At 37.2% G+C, this 22,240-nt stretch overlaps 1 protein-coding gene and 1 long non-coding RNA gene across 2 annotated transcripts in view; one reads left to right on the top strand and one right to left on the bottom strand.

Annotated features, from left to right (window-relative positions):
* TDRD15 (tudor domain containing 15) overlaps positions 1-22,240 on the bottom strand; it is a 635,306-nt gene that overhangs the window by 113,571 nt on the left and 499,495 nt on the right. The gene's annotated exons all lie outside the window — the stretch shown is intronic.
* LOC120621911 (uncharacterized) overlaps positions 15,336-22,240 on the top strand; it is a 35,302-nt gene continuing 28,397 nt past the window's right edge. Inside the window, exon 1 of the long non-coding RNA XR_005658339.1 lies at positions 15,336-15,489. This is a non-coding gene — a long non-coding RNA (uncharacterized LOC120621911). The remainder of the gene's footprint in view (positions 15,490-22,240) is intronic.

Here is a 22,240-nt window from a genome sequence, read left to right on the forward strand (position 1 = left end):
GAGACTCTTCCCCAAAATATTATTCACTAGCGTTGGGTTATGATATGGGAAATGTGTTCTTCTCAGCCTTCAGGTCATAGGGTTCAATTGCACATTTTGTACTCTGTCTTGTTATTTCCCTTGCCCCCATATGACGTTCAGTTCATGTTCATGTTCGCTTTTGTTTCTGGCATGATGCTACTTAGTGTTCTGCAGTAAAATGAAGATTTCCATGTGTTACATACCTTTTTTTTTTTCCATGCTACTGCACTCAATAAGAACCTGCTGTTGGTTCTTTCTCCTGTCAGACTCTCTTAAAGATTGCAGGTTAATCCCTCTTTCTTGTTAGATGCTTTATTCAAGAGCATCCTGATTCTGGAATATTCAGCTTTCAGTGGTTATTTTTAGAACTCAATTGATTCAAGCATCTTCCAAATTCTGAAGGAAAAAATCACTTCAACCAAGAGATTCTATCAATCACAGCGTGGTTTGCATGCTTATTTAGCTGGTTAGTAATTAAAGGCAGCTAAAAATACCAGGCATGCATGAATGGTGTGATTTTTATATCTTAGCTCCTTTCCAGAGAAGATGCAAGTTCCATCAATCAAACAGTTGGTAGCTGAAATCATTATCACTGAAATTAAGGCAATTATATACAAATGAATATTAATGAAGTATCTAGTCAAAATTAAGGTCAGTTCTTAACACTTAAAAAGAAATTGTGGAGAATCTAGGTTCAGTGTTAATCCATTATAAAATAACTTAAGGACACACCTTCCATATTAAAGTGCCACTACAGTTAAAGGAGGCTCCAGCATATCTGTTACTTCTTGTTCAGAGACAAATGACATATTATAGCTTTTATTTCAAGATTTCAAAATAGCCTATAAACCCACATTTAATATAATCACACAGCATCCCGATGAGAAAGAGGTACATTGTTCCAAGGCATTGTGATTTTAAAGCTTAACACACACACACACACACATATACACACACACATATATATACATATATATCCACAATATTCTTTGTAATTTACAACGTCTTTATTTATAAAACAAGGAGACTATACAAGATGATCTCCAAGTCTTTTTTAGTCTTAGCATTCTCTTGTCACAGAATTCTAATGTGGAATGAGAAATATCACTTTAAGTACTTTGGAAAAGCAAGTGTTAGGACATAGTTTTCAATTCGATCTTTTAGAAAGCTATCAGTAGAAACTGTGAGAATGCAAGGGGTCTCAGTTTTCTAGAAATGCTTGCAGATAATTAAAAGTCTCCAAATGGAACATTCTTAATTAAATATTGGTAGAGGTCCTCCCACAGCCAGGGGTATGCCACCACATCCCCAAACTCCAGGGACATCATTCACATCAGGGTCTATGTAAAGTCTCCCCTGGGGATGAATAATGCACAGCCCGTGCAGCCATAGGCTAGCCCTGCACAGACAATGACATTTGTTTAATTGTACTACTTATTTTTCCGAGCTTTATGCTACTCATTTAGTACACAGGAGAAAGAAAGAAATAAAGAATAAAAGGAAGAAAAGAAGGAAGGAAGGGAGGGAGGGAGGGAGATGGAAGGAAACAAAAAACTTGATTTAAAAAAAAATGGCCAAAAGATTTTAACAGACACATCACCAAAAAAGATATAGATGGCAAATAAGCATATGAAAAGATGCCCACATCATATGTCATCAAGGAATTTCAAATTAAACCAACAATGAGATATCATTACACATTTATTAGAATGGCCCAAATCCAGTGCACTGACAATACCGAATGCTAGTGAGAATGTGGAGAATCAGGAATTCTCACTCATTCCCAGTGGGAATGCAGAATGGTAAAGCCACTTTAGAAGACGGTTTCTTATAAAAATAAATATAAATATAGTTTTATCATGTATTCCAGAAACTGTGCTCTTTGTATTTACTCAAAGAGTTGAAAACTTTTGTCCACACAAAACCCTGCAAATGGATGTTTACAGCAACTTTACTCATAATCACCAAAACTCGGAAGCAACACCAACACCAATATCCTTCAGTAGATGAATGGATGTATAAATATATGAACAATGGAATTTTATTCAGTGCTAAGAATAAATAATAAATCAAGCCACAAAAAGACAAGGAGAGAACTTAAATGCATATCACTAAGTGACAGAAGCCAATCTGAAAAGGCCACCTACTGTATGGTTCCAACTATATGACATTCTGGAAAAGGCAAAACTATGGAGACAGTAAAAAGATCAGTGTTTATGAGTCAGAGGGGAGAGGAGGTGGAGGAGGGAAGATGATTAGGAAGAACACAGAGGATTTTTAGGGCAGTGAAAATACTCTGCATGATATTATAATGATGGAGACAACTCATGATACATTTCTCCAAAGCCTCAGTATTAAACATTGCAATGTATAATACTGAGAGTGAACCCTAAGGCAAACTGTGGACTTTGAGTAATTATGGCATGCCAATGTAGGCTCATCCTTGGTAAATGTACCATTCTGATGAGTGGTGCTCATAATGGCGGGCTATCCATGTTTGGGGATGGGGGTCATAGGAAAAAAAACTCTGCACCTTCCTCTCAATTTTGTTGTAAACCTAAAAGTTCTCTTAAAAAATGAAGTCTCTTAACAATCACATATATAGGTATATTTGGTGTAACTGAAATCAACCTTTAATGGACACTGTTTACTTTAACGCAGATAAACAACTCCTGTCAATTCTTACTTACATATGATTGTAATTCATTATTTTCTCTGTCTTGTCTGAAGTTTAGGTTACTCTAACAAGGTGGAAAACATACGCAGTAGTGCCCCCTTATCTGTGGTTCTGCTTTTTGTAGTTCCAGTTACCCATGGTTAATTGTGGTCCGAAAATATTAAACAGAAAATTCTAGAAATAACCAATTCATAAATTTAAAACTGCACGCCATTCTGAGTAGTGTGATGACCTCTCTTGCTATCCTGCTTCATCCCACTCAGCATGTAAGTCACCCCTTTTCTAGCATATCCACCCACCTGTTAGTCACTTAGTCGCCATCTAGGTTATCAGAATGACTGTTGCGGCATCACAGTGCTTTTGTTCAAGTCAACCTCCTTTTACTTAATAATGGTCCCCAAAGCATAAGAGTAGTGATGCTGGCCATTCGAATGTGCCAAAGAGAAGCTGTAAAATGCTTTCTTTAAGTAAAAAGTTGAGAACGGTACAATGAGATATTTTGACAGAAAGAGAGACCACATTCACAAAACTTTTACTACATTCTATTGTTGTAATTATTCTATTTTATTATTAGTTATTGTTGTTAATCTCTGACTGTGCCTAATTTATAAATTAAACTTGATCGTAGGAATGAATGTATAGGAAAAATATAGTATATATACGGTTCAGTACTCTCTGTGCTTTCAAGCATCCACTGCGGGTCTTGGAACATACCTCCCTCAGATAAGGGGGGACTATCGTACGCACATATATTCACATACTCCTCCCCCAAGGTCTTCAGTCTGCAGCTAGTATTGAGAATGACTGGACTAAACTGTAAGCTGCTGACGAGTAAATGCTGTATCTCATTTTTCCTTAGCCTACATATTGTGAATTCTAGATAAGTTTCTGGTTTAAGTAAAATATTTTTTTAAAATCAATGTGGTACATAATCAATGGAAGAATCATATACATAAGCTACCTTCACAGTATTTGTGGTCAGTGTTATGACAGATATTTTCAGGGCACTCTGAAGCTCAGAGGAGGGACAACCCAAGCACACAGGGCATCACGGCTGTTCTGATACGGAGCCCACACACACTTTCCACTTGTACATTAAGAACCTACTCGGGACAAGGAGATGCCAGGGTAATTAACAAAAATAAGAGTGGTGGCTACGTGTTCAAACCTTACAACTTCCTCTCAATCCTCTTCCAAACAGTCCCCTTAGGAAAAGGTTGGATAATTCAACAGAGCACTCTCATTTGGAATATTTTTTAATGAACTTTTTGAGAACTAAGCCACAAATATATACACAGGTGATATTTAAAAAGATTCATCTTCAGGGTCCTGTTACTATCACGTGTTAGGACAGAATTCTGATTGAACTTGGAAAATTCTTGGTGTTATCAAATTATAAATTTCAGGAGTAATTTGCTGTTTTGCTAATAGCATCGACAATAAGTTTTTCTAAGTTATTTATACAGAGACAGTCCTTCTTACTAGGTAGAGTAATATGACAAAAGAGATGTCATTAGATTTAAGTTTAATTATGCTACTATGAGACGAGCTAAACATAACACTGAGATGACTCCAAGGATGCTAATTCCTCCCACTTATCTACATTTTCATTCACACATTGTATTCCTTTCATTTTAAATAGCGAATTACTTCAAAAATCACAGGAAATTATATCATAGGCATTTGTGCATTAAACACCAAGATGAAAAAGACATTTACATTCTGCCGAATGGCTCCAGCTCTCCTCTTTGTTTTAAAAGATGGCATTACAGATTCGGCAAGCTACTTACCTCTCTAACTCTTCTCTTCTCTTCCTCCCTCTCTAGACATAATTAGTCCCCTATGGTTGAGATGTATACTATTCACATTTTATAATTTTACTAAACCCATGTTTTTCACTCCCAAATTACATTTCTGTCGATTCATACAAATATAGGTCATGCATTTTAATGACCATGGAGTAGTCCAATATATGAACGAATGAGTTTATTCATTTATTAGACTGTGAACCAGTTAGGCTGTTTCCTTTGATTTTTTTACTATCACCAATATTTTTACAATACTATTACAACAAGTATTTTGAGCGCGTTGAGAGTTCCTCTAGAGAACACGTGAGTAGTTGAGACTGCTGAGGAAACAAGGATGGACGTTTTTAATTTTACTAGATCCTGCCAAATCACTCTCCAAGTGATTGTCAATTTATTCCCACATGTTCTCACATGTAACTAAGCATAAAGCTTCCTTTCCCACTTATTTCCGAGATTTAGATTTATAACTTTCTACAAATTTGATAGATGTAATATTATCTAACATTAAATTTAATTGGCATTTTTTGCTCTTGTTCAAAATTCTAGTTTGCCTTTACCTTTTTCACAGGTGATTTAACACATAAAATTTATTTTTTATACTATATATATATATAAAAATACATATGTATGTACTTAAAATATTTTAATACCATTTTGGTTTAATTTTGTGCAGTTTTAAAACATGTTTGTCCTAAATGAATTTCACATTTAACTTAATGTCATCTTCTAAGACCCATACCTCTCCATTCACTTAATACAGTGGCCATTGTTCATTGAGTGATAACTATAGGCTAGGGACTCGTCGTCAAACTATTTCTACTGATTGAGCACCACTGTCCACATTTCACAGATGTAGAAACTGAGATGTGTGGAGGGAAAATTACTCTCTAAAGAATACTCAAGTGATTGGCAGAGCTACGATTTAAAACCAGGTTTGTCTGTCTCCTAAGCCCATTTATAGTAAACCAAACAATTTTCCACAAGTATTAATAAAACCTGTAGAGATGAGCCAGCTGCCTTCAGGGGAAGGGGTTGCAAAACCGTGTTTGTGGGTGTCACGTGTGTGGGCCCCCTTATGCGGATGGGTGTAGGTGTGGGTAGAGTATTTAAGATATGGTGCTATCAGGATGCTTGGTTCAGGCTGTGCCACTTTTCACTGATTTGCCTTCTTTCCCTCTGCTCATTCAACAACATCTAATAAACACCGTATTTCCCTCCTCACTTTTTATTTATTCGGCACTTTCTGCTGGAAATGCCTATTGTGTTCAGGCAGATGAATGTCTCTGCATGCACACTGCTTGGTAACACTAGGGACAATGAATGAGAACTTTACTTTGAAGTGAAAAAGTCGTGGGCACAGGGAAGATGAGGAGCCTATGCAGAGACGATGCAGAGAATAAATGTGTGTGGGACCCTGTGAGCTTCCAAGGGAAGAGATAACATGTTTGCTATTGAACTTTTGTTGAATAAATCATTGTGAATAGTAAAGTGCATCTATACATCTTTCAAAGGCAGAAACATCATCTTAAATACACCCTTATTTCAAGGACCGATCATTCATAGTAGGTGCTGAGTAGCCATTTGTTAACACATTCGTTAAGCTGAAAGACTTACAAATTGGGGAACCATAAATTTATGTAACACTCGATATTCTAACATATTTCCAAGTATGTAGTATGATCTCAGGCAACTGCCTTCTTTTATTCTTTAGCCATAATGAATCATAGATTTTACTTTTCTAAAATATCCTCGGTCCCTTTTCTTGTATGGACTAATTGAGGTCATTTCTTGATATCAGGATCTGAATTGTATACCTTTATCAATGTGCCCGGCTCACTGACTTGTGCACAGTAGGTGCACAGTCCAGACAATGTTAACGATATAGATTCTTGTCTCTTTGTAAAAACAGAATGCACACTTAGTTACAATTTCCTGGCTATGAACAGCTGGCCTGACAAATGGGGCAGAGCATACAGTACACGGCCAGGTACCAGGTGGTCCTAGAGGATTTTACATTACATGGTCCCTCCCCAGGCTCAAAAGAATAAAGGTCAGGAACACCTAAGACTGAGAGTCTTCACATGACTGCCCATTTTTCTTGCCTCAGCTAAACGTCACCTCCTTTAGAAGCTGGCTGTGGCAACTTTAACTAAAATAGGGTCCCCTTCCTTCTTCCTCCTCCCAGCTACTCTCTTCACACCTGCTTAGAAGTTATTAGAATTGGTACTTATTTCATTTAAGTGTGTTTGTAGTTGATCTCTGACTGTCCTCCTTCTAGGCTGTAAGCATCATGAGGTCAGGGACCACGTCTTTTTCACAGACACGAGTAGAGACTCAATGTTAATGTAATAAATACACAGTTCGGTGAGTCAGCCTCCTTCCCCTTTCTTTTCTTTAGCCCAAGAAATGAGAAGTGTTATTCCGAGCAGAGAGCAGCTACTCAACTTGCCACCGCTTCATTGCCATGCTTAGCACAAGCTCCCCAGGCTACCCGTCCGGGGATCCGTGTTTCAGAGAGCGGTGGAGACTCTGCAGGTGAAATGCACTTTCCAGGGAAATCCCTCCTGTGCTTCTCTACTGCTCAGCAGCAGCTGAGACGCAAGTCACTTGTGCAGACTCTGAAAGACTACTGATAAAAGAAAAAAAGATGACATTTGCTTCTGGCAGTTTTACTCAAAGGTATGTGCCTGAAAGTCAGAGAAAGATATCACGAGCCATGGGAAGTCTGAGAGATCTCTGCAGAGAATGTAGGAAAAGGCTATTCACAGGGTAGTGGCACTTTTCCACGATGCTTGGCAAGAAAAGGCAGCTCAAAGACTGAAAGAAGGATGAATGGGACTTGGTGAGTGAGGCCGAGAGAGAGACTGAAGAAAACTGACTCTCGTCTCTTCTGAATTATGACCTAAAGCTTCATTAGAGCTTCTGTGTGAGTTACACTTCAGTGGTAAATAGAACTAAGGCCAGGGATCATTGAGAATACTTGGAATGATGGTTTAATGAAGGACTCAACCAGGATGTGGATGGATAAATCCGATCAATCATGTACATAGTTTCACAAGAGACATATAAAGTAGGTAAATAAAGTATTTCTAGGAAGGATACTGGTTGCAGGAAAGAAAAAAAACGCCCTGAGTTTTGTGATAGTTCAGCTGAGATTCACAGAAAAAAAATCACCCCCAAAAATCAGCTGACTCCCAGTCAGTGTTCTAATGCAGCCATTGATAGTGTTTCATGCTGCTTCATTGCCCAGGTAATTACTTTTCATCAACCTAAAATTCCCCAATACTTTCAGCTGGAAAAGTTAGTCGTTACTTCCCCGTGTTAGAAGTCAGTCGAAAAACATTATGCACCCTAGGCTGCTGTCATCTTCCACTTGAGTGCAGGTGCGTGTGCGAAAGTCCTGTACGTTATTTATATTTGTTTTTATGTAAAAGTGGTACTTAGCCATATGGATGGATAAACGAATATATAGAATGAATGGATGGATAGACAGGAGGCTGTATTATAAATGGTAAGTAAATAAATGAATGTTGAAAACCAAGAATAACTTCATTTATTACATTCATTCTTTAATTCAACAAACATGGAAAGTACAACATTACCCATTTTTAACTTCAAATGGGCAATTTATCAGTCAGGGTTTAATTAGAAAATCAGAATTCCTTTGAGTGTTCTAGACTAAGGGGGTGACTCTAGGGAGTTAGCTATGCTATTATAGGAGCTAGTTAAATGGTCTACGAACGATTGTTCCTTTTGCATACGGTGCTGGGGCCTGAAGTCCACATGGCAAGGAGTTAGAAAGTAAAGGTGGATATGAAGCTCTAGAGAGAAAGGACAAACAGGAACCATGAGAGGACCTAGAATCCATGACGATGAACTGGAACCCTTATGAATTTCTCACTGGCTCTAAGCCTTCAGTTTTGAAGATGTAGGTACTTACAGAAGATAGCATCTATCTTCATGAATCTAAACATACACTTGACCCCGGAGCTGCGGAAACTGAAGAAGGAAACACAGGGATTACTGGAGACTATAAACCTCACTACTGACTCACCAACAAGATGAGCCGCAGATCTGTGACAACACGTGCTAAGTTCAACAGCACCTGAACCTACACCCACCTTCTGAACATAAAAATGGCTTGCAGAAACTTCTCTTGGGGTTAGTTCTATCCCAAAACCAACACCAAGAATTCTGGTAAATGAAATGATGACACACAGAATGGAGCCTAGCTGAGAAGGGTGGGCAGGGCCCCAGAAATAACTCTTGATGAGTATTGAGTCCATAACTCCTATCTGTCTCAGTCAGAAATATTTACTTTTCTATTTGATGTGAGCCAATAAATGTATATCTTTTTTGTCCTTAAGCCGGCTCAACTTGAATGTCTCCTACTTTAAACTTAAAGAGATCTGATCAATGAATGTTTCTCGTAATAAGTTAGAGTCGCTAGGTGTGAACGTAACTGGAGCAAGGTCATTCAATGACAACATGTAGTGTCTAATGTACTTACATGCTCAAAACAATGAATTAATGAATAAATGAGAGGTTCAAAAATGAGAGACACGGTGTATGTATGTGGAGAGTACAGGGTAAGTAGCACTGGCTTTTTCCCAGAAAAATCCATTTGCATGCAAAGACCCTCCGAATGTGTTGGGCTTCATTGTAGTTTCAAAATAGACTTTATGGCACAATTTTCCTGTCCTTTGTTGTCATCATAGTGATAATAGAAATTTCTAAAGGTACAAAAACAAAGGCATCTGTGTCCAGTTGATGCATTTGTTTTCTTTTAAATGCCTAGCAAAGCACCTAGCACCATTCTGGACCAATAATTATGATAAATTAAGGTAAAATTAATCTAATTAAATAATTCAGAAATTAAAGCGGATCCTCTTGTACTATCAGTTCTGAGATTCCAGGATTCTATAGTTCTGAGAGAACATAATGAAGTCTCAGAGGTTACTGAGTTTCGTGTTCATTTATTTATTTGAATTTAATTTCTCCATTCTTACATGCTGGAGTTTAGTCAGAACTCCTTATGTTTCATAATGAAACCGCCGGGACTCACACTCTCTAGCAGGCCTGACCATTTATGTTTCACTCTGCTAATTCACCAGAGAAAAAAGACCTCTCCATGACTCTCTTGAAACACGTGTAGAGGGGGAACTATTCTCAGCACCCTGTAGAAGCCATTTCCCTTCCCCTGATTCATTTTGCTGGTTAGAGAACACAATCAATTATTTTGTAATTTTGCCTCTAGAAAAGAGAAAGAAGGTGGCTTTTAAAAGGGAGAAAAGTGAAGAGAGCTTAATGGAAGATGCAAACTAACTTCCTGTGGTTGGAAATGCACGTGGGCGGGAACCCAAGGCCAACGGGACCTTTCCCATAGAGGTGCATAAAGATTGCCCTCCTTGTGAAGAAGCCAAGGAAAAACACAACCATTTTCATTCATACCACATATTTGGCTGCTCATCATGAACAACGTTCTTGTGTGGTTGTTTAATTTTCTCTAACGCATCAGTTAGATGCATATACTGAAGACTCGATTTACAATGGCTTAAGCAAACTGAAGTTTTTTCTTCATGTAACCAGAAGTCTGTAGGTAAGGGGCTGAGGGCATTTGTTTAGAAGCACCATGTTTTTGGCCCTCCTGGGGTTTTCTTGACATTTTTTTCACTGCTAGTACATTAAGGTTGCAAGATGGTGGCTGCATCAAAGCTTATGTTCATGTCAGGGGGGAAAAAAAGGAGGTAGAGGGGAAGCTATACCAAATGAATTCATTTACATTGACTCTCAAAAGCAAACATCTTCCCAGAATATCCAGCAGATTTCACTTATATCTCAGTGGAAAGATTATATCACATGACAACCCAGTCAGCACAGGAGACTGAGGTTCTGTCTGGAAGGAAGAAGGGATAAATAGATACTGATTGAGCAAGCAATGGCTTTGGCTATATTTGCCTAATGGTTATGACTTCCTTGAAAGCAAGGACTAAGTGCTAGATTTCTTTCACATTATATTTTCACTTTCGAGTTTTTCATATCCTCATTTCCCTTCTCTGGCTATAACTGTGAGGGAATTGGCCTGTGACACCTGATGGCTCATTTAAATTAGAAATGAATCAGCATTAGAATAAAAGCTCTCATACATATGATGACTTAATGTTTTAAATTGACAATCAGGTTAATATAGACATTACCCAATACGTAATTAATCAATTAAGCTGGGGAAACTAAAAGAAACCAATAAACAAAACAGCAACAATAGAAGGCATAGATCTGTGCAAAACTAAGAGAAAAAAATACTTTATCAGCATCCAAGCAGGGGAAACAAATATTACCTTATAAAGAAGAAATGTATTAATGATCTTAAAGACAATGGAAAAATACTAAGGGATTTTCGAGGAAGTAAAAAGAGCAGAGTTCTAGAGATGCTCCTTTTTTGGACACTAATAAATACAGAAATGTAAGCTTAAGTATGTGTGTTTGAAACACAAAAGAAGCTACCACTAGAATCTAGAATCCGAATGTGCTATGCAATCTCCAAGTTTGTAGAAGAAATAAAGAAGAACCAACACTTAAACAAAAAAAAGACAGTAAACTTCTAAAAAAGCATAGAAACAGAAAGCAAAACATCAATCGGACTTAAACTTCCAATTCCAGTTGGTTGTTTCTGTCCAGAACATTTAGTAAACTTGGATAAAATAGAAAAAAAATAAAATAAAACATCTATAAGCATGAGAGCTGTGAAGCTATCAGCACTTGAAGGTGCAAGAGAAGAGATAAACAGAGAACGAGGCAGCATTCTTTAAGCCGCTTTTTCCTCAAGCTCTTTTCTAATTCTTGGGGAAAAGAGGATGACAAACTAATCAGAGGGCCACAGCTAAGAGGCTAATATTTGCCCACCAGAAAGAACAGGAGAGATAATCACTGGAAGAGTTGGAGCCACAAAGGAAGGTAGGATATAAGAGGCCACGATTCCAGAGGAAAGGGAAGTACAGAGAAATTAGCCCGACACTGATGGTTCTCCTTCCTGAAGCATTTGCTGGATTTCAAGCGGTGCAGGGTAGAAGTTAAGAGGCTAAACGGAAAGCCAGTGAAATGTAGAGCTGAGTTTTTGGCAGTCTCATTGTCCTGAAGAGACAGAATTAGAGTTCAGGGCCTGTCAAGAATAGAGGCACTAGTAAACATCCTAGTCTGTCAGTTGGGACCATTGGTGAGCTATATCTTAGGAGCTCATATGAACCAAAGGTAGGTTAAGACTTTCAACCCAGCCACACTCAGTGCCTGATTGGAATAAAATGATGTGTCTCCATTTATGTCTAGAACAGAATATGGCAAACCCACTCTGGGCAAATAATTCAATAAAAAATTAACAAGCACACTAAAATTAGATAGATAGATAGATAGATAGATAGATAGATAGATAGATAGATCTCTGCATATATATATTCTATAACACACCCATTCCACTCATGTCTTACGTGGTAAATGAAATATACAATACTGTTTATATGAATGTTATTTATAATAAGCCCAAACTGGGAAAAATTTAAATGATCATCTACTGGCTGTAGGATGAATAAATATATTTGTAATAGTCAGAAAAATAAACACTATACAGCAATGAAACCACAAACTTGCTTCAGGTAATACCATGAAGGATTTTCACAAAACAAAATGAATAAAAGAAGTCAGATACAAAAATTATGTACAAAGGATACATAGATTCCTTCTATGTAAACTTCAAAACAATGAATCTAATTGCAATAGGCTGAAAATTTGTGCCTCTCCAAAATTCATCTCTTGAAAGCGAATCCCCAATGTGATGATATTTGGAGATGGACCCTTTGGGAGGTGATTAGGTCATGAGGATGGAGTCCTCATGAATGAGATTGTGCCCTGTTAAAAGAGGCCCCAGAGAGCTTACTCATCCCTTTATGCCATGTGAAGACATAGCAAAAAGACAGCTCTGAACCAGGAAGTGGATCCTCACCAGTCACAAAATCTGTGGCCTTCTTGATCTTGGACTTTCCAGCCTCCAGAAATGTGAGTGATCCATTTCTGTTGTTCATAGGCCACTCAGTCCATGGTATTGCATTATTGCTGATCTGTAGTTATCTTAGTCTGAATGGTGCCTGAGATGGGACATGAGTTTTATACTTATGATTTGTAAATTTTGCTATATTTTTTCCATTAATAGTTTATAAACAGTTTACAAAAATTCATATAAATTATTAAAATAATTGAAAACAGGTTGAATCATTATAATGAAAGCCAACACTGAGATTGCTTTTAAAAATTCAAGTCACAACTTTTGTAAGAATCATACCCAAATCAAAATAACAAAGTAGGATAATAATAATAAAGAGATGGGCAAATAGTGAGAAAATGCCTGTGTGTAGGCATATTATATATACAGCAGAAATAATGATCTTAATGTAGAAAGTAAAATCATGCGGAAAGCATTAACTCTGAAAAGAAAATTATTTAATATGAGACAATTCACAATGAAGATACACTTATGGATCTGTGTTCTGAATTCACTGATTGCAAAATACATAAGAAAAGTACTTAGAAATATAAGCAGCAAGATGTAAAAGAATAATACTCTTGGTGGGAGACTGACATATATTGTTATATTTTTTTACAGCTCAATTACAACAAAATAATGGCTATAGTATTAGAATAATACAATTAATATATATAGAACAACATTTCTTAACATCGATTCAATACACTTACAAACAGAAGATCACAGTTATAATAATAAATTCTGTATTCACAATGTAATAAAACAAGAAATTTATTACAAAATGATAAAGAAAACTAATCTAATCACTTGGAAATAAAAACAAAAACCTCTGCTAAATAATCTTTGGATCCAAGGCTTAATCAAAGCTCCTAGGACAAGTTATTAAAATTAACTACAATAAGATTTTATGTATCATAGTAATCTCATTGTAGCTATTTAGTCACTTATAGGCGTGGCTGAGACTTTAAAAAGAACAAAATTCATTTACTTAATTATATTTTTCATTAAATAAGAAATAATGAAACTAAATGAAATAAATATTCAACTCCAGAAACTAGAAAAGTTGCGGCAAAATGAACCTATTAAATTAACAAGGATTAAATTAAACAATAGAAAAACTTTTAAATGCATCTGAAAACTTTTAAAATTAAAAACAATAATGTGTATGCAAACATATCAAGTCTAGTAATGAAAGACAAGAAAAAATAATTGTGCAACGTGATGAATGCCAAAAGGCATAAACTCAGTTACCTAAGAGACTGACAAATAATGCTGCTTTTTCTCAGAACAAAGAACTTCTCTTACTTCATCTGATCAAACGGTGCTGTACATAGTGGGGTTTTTTTGTTTGTTTTTTTTTTACATTACTAGGTGATAAGCCCTTCTCATTTAGAGTGCTACCTCAGATTTTTCCCTATTGTTATTTTAATAAGTTCATCAAAGATGGTTTTTGTTTGGTTGTTGTTGAATTTTATTTTGTTTCGTTTGTTTGTTTGTTTTACCATTTCAAGGTCTTTTATCCCTTCCCCTTGTTAGTTTCCAAAAGAAGATACAACACAAGGGGCAATGACAACATAAAGTCAATATGCTCCTTTATTATTAGAGTTATTTTATCATTAGTCAAATACATGCCTTGTACAATACCGGACTTGCTAAGACATATCTGGAGTACTGGCTTAATCTCATGGCTTGGCCAACTTGTTTGCTCAAAGATCCCTGTCTTACTACTGACATGGAGAGCAAGGATCCCAACACCTCATGAGTGAAAAGCAAAACTATGAGGGTGCAATTTATCCAAGTCTTGAGCCTTGAGCAGAAACACTTAATGAGGATGCTATATATATATTTTTTTCTTTTTTAACAAATATTGACCTTGGATGTGTTAGTAAACAGTTTTACTAGCATCCTGGCATCTGAACAATCTGATAAGCCATAAGGTAGAATGATGAGAGAGAAAGAACACTGCTTCCAGCTACATGATTATTTTCCCCCAGATAAGCATGGCCTGAGACAGAAAGGGTTTCACAGAGTCTGAGCAACAAATGCCCTCCTTGCCTCAGTGTCAAGGGGCTCCAAGAGCAAGAATAAAACACTGGTCCTGGCTTGGTTAAAAAATGTGGCTGTGGATTTTCATTTGCTCCTCCTGATAATTTATAGGATGTGAATAATCAACCTGATTTGGCTAACATATGTAAACGGTTCCTAATGATTGCTTAAGTAACAAAGACTCTGCTATGAGAGCACTTTATAAAAGCAAATTTCCTCAGAATAGTGAGTGCCTTGAGAACAATATTTTTCTGAGCCTGATACAGAGTGGTGAGTGGAGCCCACTGTATTTTTATATATAACTGTGAAAAACAATTAGTTTTCCGTAAATGAAAAGGCATCTACAAAGGAAATTCTTTAAAAAATAGTCCATCAACCGAAGCCTAAGGGAATTGAAGGGAAAATAACTGTTGTAGAGGATTCAGAAACATTTTTTTCTCTGCCTCCAATTAGAAAAACAATATATTTAACCCCTGGTCTTTACCGTTGGGTGAGATAGGTTTTCTTCTTAATTTTATTCCTCAAAGATTTTTCTGTGACACCAAGTGCTGAAATTACAAAGATGAATGAAAACCCTGAAGTTTGTCAGAGACAGAGTTATAAGCATGTGTAATTCATCTTGTGGTTTCTTCTACTGAGACTTTACTGCAGCGATTTAAAAATATCAGTGAGAATTCTGGCATGTGGTGTCATCAACCAGAAATAACTTTGCATCAAATCTCCAAATGGTCTTTCTGATTGAAATGCATGCCCAGGCTGAGGAGTCACACTTCCTCTTTCTTAGGCTTGCTCTGCCCTTTAGAGAGAGGAGGCAGCAGTTCTAACTGAAACTCTTGAAGGTAATAGATCTTAATGTGGATTCGATTCTGTATCAGTGGCAGTTCCCTGAGCTATATAGATAACAGGTAAGTTATAAAAGACTTTCTAGCTGTTTATGGTAGCTAAACGTAGACCATAAAATTTTAAGACTAAGTGGAACTTTAGGAACTATGCCATTCATGGTTAATTTTCTCATTTTGCAAAAAAAGAAAGCTGAGATTTAAGAATTTAGATGTTGTGATGGTCATAAAGCTAAATGGAACCTTCAGAATTCTTGACTCCCCAAACTTATCTGTCTGTTGTATCGATATTTTTATCATGCTTAACATGATTATTTTATTAAGTCTATCTCAGTGCTTTGCTTGGTGATTACTAAGAAATAAATTGTCGACAATCTCTGGAGCATAAGAAATATACCAGAAAACACAAGGAAGATATTGTCTGGATTTCAGAAGGAGGTTAGAAGATGTACATGTGCTGTGGAAATATCTGACGGGTCAGTTCTTGCTAATTGCTGCAAAGAAATGAAAAGCAAGATAGCACTCACGATTGGTGACTAACGTGGAGGAAAACATCAGGCCACAAGAAGCTTTTATTTATTTATTTATTCATTCATTCATTCATTCATTCATTCATTTATTTATTTATTTACTACCCAGATGAATCGAGCTGTTAAAGTAGGTATGTTTTGGTTTTAGAAAAGCATTTAAAAAGGTTTTTTTCTCATTATTCCTTTTTTTTTTCTTTCATTCTGTGACAAAATGTTAGCCAGAGCACCTGGTTTGTGAACTGGTTTGATAACTCTAAACAACAAGTCCAAGGTGGTTTCACTTTCTGGCTTCTTGTCAGCCTGGGCAAAACTTCAAGTGGCCCCCCTCAGAATCTGTCCCCTGGTTCTGCCTGGTTCAATACTCCCAGCCCATGAACTGACAAAATATGTAAGTTACATAAAGTTCCCTATCCCCAAAGCTGGCTCTGGATGCAGAAAAACTTCTGTCTCAGTCGTAGTGATTTTGTCCCTAACGTTTTAAGTCACAGGGAAAACTAATATTATTGTATCCTGTAGCTTGAAACTTGTCAAGGTATCTTGCTTTTATCTTTCTTTCTTTTTTTTTTTTTCATTCATTACAAAGCTGTCAAAAGCTTAGGCATAGGCGGTGGTTCTTTGGGCTCAGCTGCACACATTCCAGTGGCCTCTTCCCGTCTGAAAACCAGTCTTTTCTGCGAGACATGCCTTCATCTAGTTAACAAAGCAGGCTGTAAGGATCTGGCCCTGCCCAGGGAACAATCAGCATCCGGGTGACTGCTTTGAAAGCAGCATTATATTAATACAAGATCTCATTAGAACCCCTTTCCTGAGAGCTGGGGCTATCGTCCCAGTTTAGATGGAGATTGTGGTGTTCATTATGCGCTGCCTCTCTGTACCATCAAACGGCCTGAGGAGAGAAAAATCTTTTGACCTTTGTAATTGCTACAATATTATGGAAGTTTCTTTCTCTATATGAACAGAGCAATAAATATTGCAGAGCTGTACATTTTTCCCCCCAAAATTCAATTAAAATAGAGAAAAAAAAATTGCTTCTGAAGACGTTCAGTGGCACCAGGCCATCTACCCTCTGGGAAGGGCATTCGTGGGGGGTTATGCGGTGGGTGGCAAGACTCAGGGTCCATTTGGGATCATTTCCAGGAACTGGCTCGAGGCTCTGGGTTGCAGAATTAGCTCACCCAGGGCTTCAGCTCCTGGTTTCAGACTCATTAAGACTGTCTTGTCAGGGTAGGTATGTGATCAGTTTCCGGACTGCAAACTAAGCCCAATAAATTGCTGAACTCGGCTTAAAAAGTTAATTACCAAATCTGGTGCATGTGGTGCAAAAAAAGGACAGAAACTACAAATTAATGTGCAGACAAGCAATTTAAAGAGACTTAACTTCAAAAATATAAATATTCCTCTGCTATGACTGGGGCTTGAGCACAGTTTCGATTCACCTCCAAGTTCCTGTTTCTTTTCCACTTGCTAACCTGTGCCTTTTCTGTTCTCACATGGGCGTATGTGTGGTGATGTGCTCTGAAGCTTGTCAGGGTGTCTGGATGGATTAAATACATGGCACAAGGTGTGAGTAGCTTTTCCAGGTACATTAAAAATGTCTACATGCAAGCCAAATATGATGTGTTTTTTTGTAGAAATATATATTGGGTTCCAGTTTACAAGTTTTCCTGACGGGCCACCATTTTTATGAAGGAAATTCCTTCAGATTTTTTTCAAACTGGTATTATAAAGATAGTAGATCCTGTCTGCTCTTTGTTCCCCTTCATCCTCATGAGTTGAACATATATGTGGTTCCTTTTAACCAGATATGTCTTAACAATTTTAGCTTTCCTGGGCCTGGTTTAAACATACCTAAGAAAGCAGAGTTGAGCAAAAGGTGCTATAGAGTATACACTCTGTAAAAGCAGAGACCTATCTTTTCATTCTTGATCCCTATGGTGCCTGGCATAAAAAACTGACTGGCATTTCATCCTTGTTGGAATAAGAGGAAAAGCAAAGCAGAAGAAATACGATCTATTCCCTTAAAAGATCACAGTCTGTTTAAGGAAACACAGCGGTCAAAGACTAGCATGCGTGATAATAATGTGGTAATAACGTCACAGAAGTACATGCAAAGTGCTCAGGATCACGGAGCACAGAGTGCCTTCAGGACACAGCGCTGTTCCAACAAATGTTGAGGAAATCGTCTGAGCGGTGTCACACCCTGAGTTTGCTTCACACAGATCAATGTCCTTATTTCTCCAGCCAAAAAGAATGAGCATTTCCAGAGTGTTTACTGGGGGCAGGTGCCACGCTACATGCTCCCATTCATGGTGTGCAATCCTTCACACAGTTTTGTTACGTAAATATACTCTACGTAAGTATGGTTATTCTGATTTAAGAGGTATACAAGTTAATGCTCAGGAAATGTAGGTTACTTCACAAATGCACAGTGGGAGCAAACCAAAGCTTCAAATCTAATTATGCCTTAAACACCAAGCCTGTAACCCATCCACACCACCATGAATACAACTGGATAACAGGAAAAATAAAATCTTGTCTTCTCTGCTAGGAAGAAAAAGTATACACATTTATTCTCTCCTCTCCCAATTCTTCAAGCTCTATGTTCATTTCTTAGGAGTTTATTTTTTTAATCAATGTTTCACATCGACTTTAATTTGCTTTATTAAAAAAAGGGGGGAAAGAAGAAAAGCCTAGAAAATCCACATAGCCAGTTAATATCACCTCCTCCCACGTCTTCCAATTTATTCTGGAAAAACTTTGCAGTTGGCTAATGGTTACAACATCAACGAAATAACTTCTTTCTCTTTCCTCATTAAACTAAAGGGAAAAAATCAACTGATGCACTGCCTCCTTGTTGACTGGTAGCTCATTACAGGGGCTAATAAGAGAAAATACATTCTCATATACTAATCATTGGAGCTCAGATAATTTGAGGAGAGCCACCTGCTGAGTAGTATCCATTTTTGCTTCTGACTTTATATGTATTAGTCTGGTCAATTTCCCCAGGCTGGCCTGATTGGGAAAGTTTTATTAAAACAAATGGAAATGAGACTTAAAGTTAGTAAAGAAAAACAGAAGTGATGTCTGAACCACTGACACAATCTTTACCCTGGGCCAGATGCACTGACCAAGGGGGTCTGTGGCAGAGACTGTAATGCAGTCATCAAAATCTGAGGTTTTTCCTTCTTGCATACAGCTAGACTACATTTCCCAGCCTCCCCTGCAACCAGCTGCCATCTTCCATTTTCCATCTAAGGATACTATATATGCTACTTTCAGATCCCAGTAGTAAGACACGCACACATGCACATGCATAGTTCCTCTCTCTCTAGACTCTCTCTCCCCTGAATAAGTTATTCTGCAAAATTAAAGTATGAATAACACCTAGAGTGTGACAGGTAGAGCCTTACATAAAACAATTTTAATACTATGTGATAAATACAATAGAGGTACACATAAGATACAATGAAAATTTAGGGGGATCACAGAAAGATTATTTGGCAAGATGACAATATGGCTGAATGTTGAAAGACAGGAAGGTTTTAGATAAGCATAAACTGGAAGCAGACAATCGTAGGGAGACAACAGACTAGTTATATTTCTCTACAGTCTCATTCTGCTCTAAACCCCTTACATATCAGAAAAACATATACATATTTTTTATAATTGTTATTTAGAATAAATTTATTAAAAGGCTGAAAATATGAAAAGTGCCTCAATCAGATCAAGGATGAAGAATTACTGGAAGATCAAAAAGCAGATGACATCAGGTCAACAGGGAAGCATAATAGAAAATTACAGCCCAAAGCACACGCAGAAAAAGAAGAGCTTTTGAGGTGAGGCAGTGAATGGAGCGGAGGGTGCTTTGAGCTGCAAGTAATGCAAGAGGGAAAAAATGTCATATAGTCAGTTCACATACAAAGAAGTCTGGATGTGAGCCATTCCAGGTGGATTCCATGGATCCACTACTGCATCAATGACCTTCACACTCTTATCGTACTCCTTCTCTGCTATCAGGGTCCTACGAAGTTTCTTGTAACTCTAAACACTGTCCCCTGGCTTGAAATCTCCCAAGCAGGAGCAAAGGGAACAGGGCAGGAGAGACCTTCTTCTCATGTATTTCTTTCTTTTACAATGGAAGAAGGAGAAAAATCTCTCCCAAAGACCTCAACGTGCATAAGAACATGTTCTTATGTTCTTTGCAGCCAGAGTGGGGCTACACATTCACCTCTGACCAAGCACAAAGAAAAGAGAGCCTGAAACAATTGGGGATTGAGTAAATGAATCATCATTTAAACTCTGAGGCCAGATACATAGTAGCTCCCTAGAAATAAAGGTCCTGGTAATAAGAAATAAAGGGTACAATCTGACGGTTGGAAAATTAAATGTGCCAGGCGTAGGTAACTGGGATTAGGGTCAAGTGGCATAAAGAGCTGCAAATGACCTGACAATAATTGTGATTAGAACTGTATTGAAATATAGAACATTTTTGAAATAATGAGGTCTGCGTATCCTTTTCATCTTTCCAGCTTGTGTTTCACAGTGGTCACTGTTTGTCTTGGAACTAAATAAAGCTGTGAATGTGGGTCACTGGGCTGGTAGGACAGGGCCCTAGAAGATGTCCTAATCCAAGATGTACAGAGATCTGAAGCCCAGATTACAAATTATCAGCAAAGTCCACACATTAACACATCCTTCAGCTACTAAAATAACCAAAGGAAATTCCTATAGTCAGAGCTTTCACTCACAAAAAGGTAATCTACACACACACACACACACACTTAAAAAAACATGGAAGAGAGGCACCGAACTAAACCTAAACCCAAAGAAATGAAAAATAAATTGAAAAATATAAGCATAGGATAAACACAAAATAAGTTAATTTGACATCTTCAGGGAACTTCAATTATTGTATTCATAAAATAAAAAGAGTCTGCTGAAAAAAATGAAATAAAAATAAAGTCGCAACTCTTAAGGCAAGGACAAATTAAAACAAGAGGTTCAAGTCTCTCTGTTGAAAATAAGGGCATAGACTCCCTCCTTCCTTTTTTTAGAGCATTTTCTTTGGAAAACATAATTCCAAGTTCTCTCCCTTTGAAATGCGTGTAAATCTTTTTAAACGCTAAGTAAGCTTTTTGCCAGCTTTACAACCCAGATATGTCTTTATGGAAGATCAGAGAGCCTGGTCTTTAAAATGAAATCATACGAAGAGATAGTTCCCCTACCTCACAGTTTCTGTGGAAAGGTAAAGAGCCTAACTTAGGTGGGCTTACCTCCACCAAGTTGTAAACCTTGCCCCTGCCATAAAAATATGAGTTTTTTTGTTTTTGTTTTTTTTTAACTTAGGATAAAACCAATTGCCTAACACAGCTGTTCACCCCAGCTACCAAGTGAATTTAGGATAACGTATGTGTAACAAATGGGATGCTATATCCTCTTGAGGACTAGTTATTGTTTATCTTGAGAACTTGCATGTAGCAGGTTGTGTCTGCTAGGCTATATGAAAGGGTACAATTCCCTTCTGTTTTTGGAAATTCATAGAAGACTACCTGCCTGCACATCACATTCTGGTTTAATGTTTATTTAATAATAAACCGATTTTCTTTCTCTTCTACTTTTGTGGAGGGTTTCCATGGGTGGTAGAAAGTTTTATTTTTCATCATATTTTCCCAACACAATTAAGAGACAAATTATAGAGTTGGAAGAATGAGCCAAGAAGTCTCCCAGAAGGCAGCATATGAAACAAATATATGATGAAAAAGTTAAGACATAGAGGATAGATCCAGCAGTGCTATTGCATATTTAATAGGATTTCTAAGAGAACTAATGTAATTGAGATGAGCTGTAATAGAGTAAAAAGGAAAAACTTTTCAGCATTATAAGGAAAACATAAGCCTTTGAAATGAAATAAAATGAAACAAAACTGAATTTCAAGGAAGATAAATGGACAAAAGACAACACTTCGATATACAGAAGTAGAATTTTAGAACTTCCATAAAAATGATAAAGCCCAAAATATGTTCAGAGAAAAAAGGATGTGCATTCAAGTTAAAATATATAAAATAAATTATTATTGCCAGAAATAACATTTTATGATCTATATCTATCAAAGGCAAAGTTGTACTTACTGAATATCTGCTTTTCTCATTGTCCTTGGGATGACCTTCCTCCCTTTTGAAGCCCCAAGGTGCCTTACGTCATCCTTAGTTCAGAATGTCATATGTGTACCTCATTTTCCCTTTCTGTCCCGGAATCTCTCTTGTATGTGGGGTCTCTGAATCTCTTAT

This window comes from Pteropus medius, unplaced genomic scaffold (genome assembly GCF_902729225.1).
Source record: "Pteropus medius unplaced genomic scaffold, Ma_sr-lr_union100, whole genome shotgun sequence".
Lineage (NCBI taxonomy): Eukaryota > Metazoa > Chordata > Mammalia > Chiroptera > Pteropodidae > Pteropus > Pteropus medius.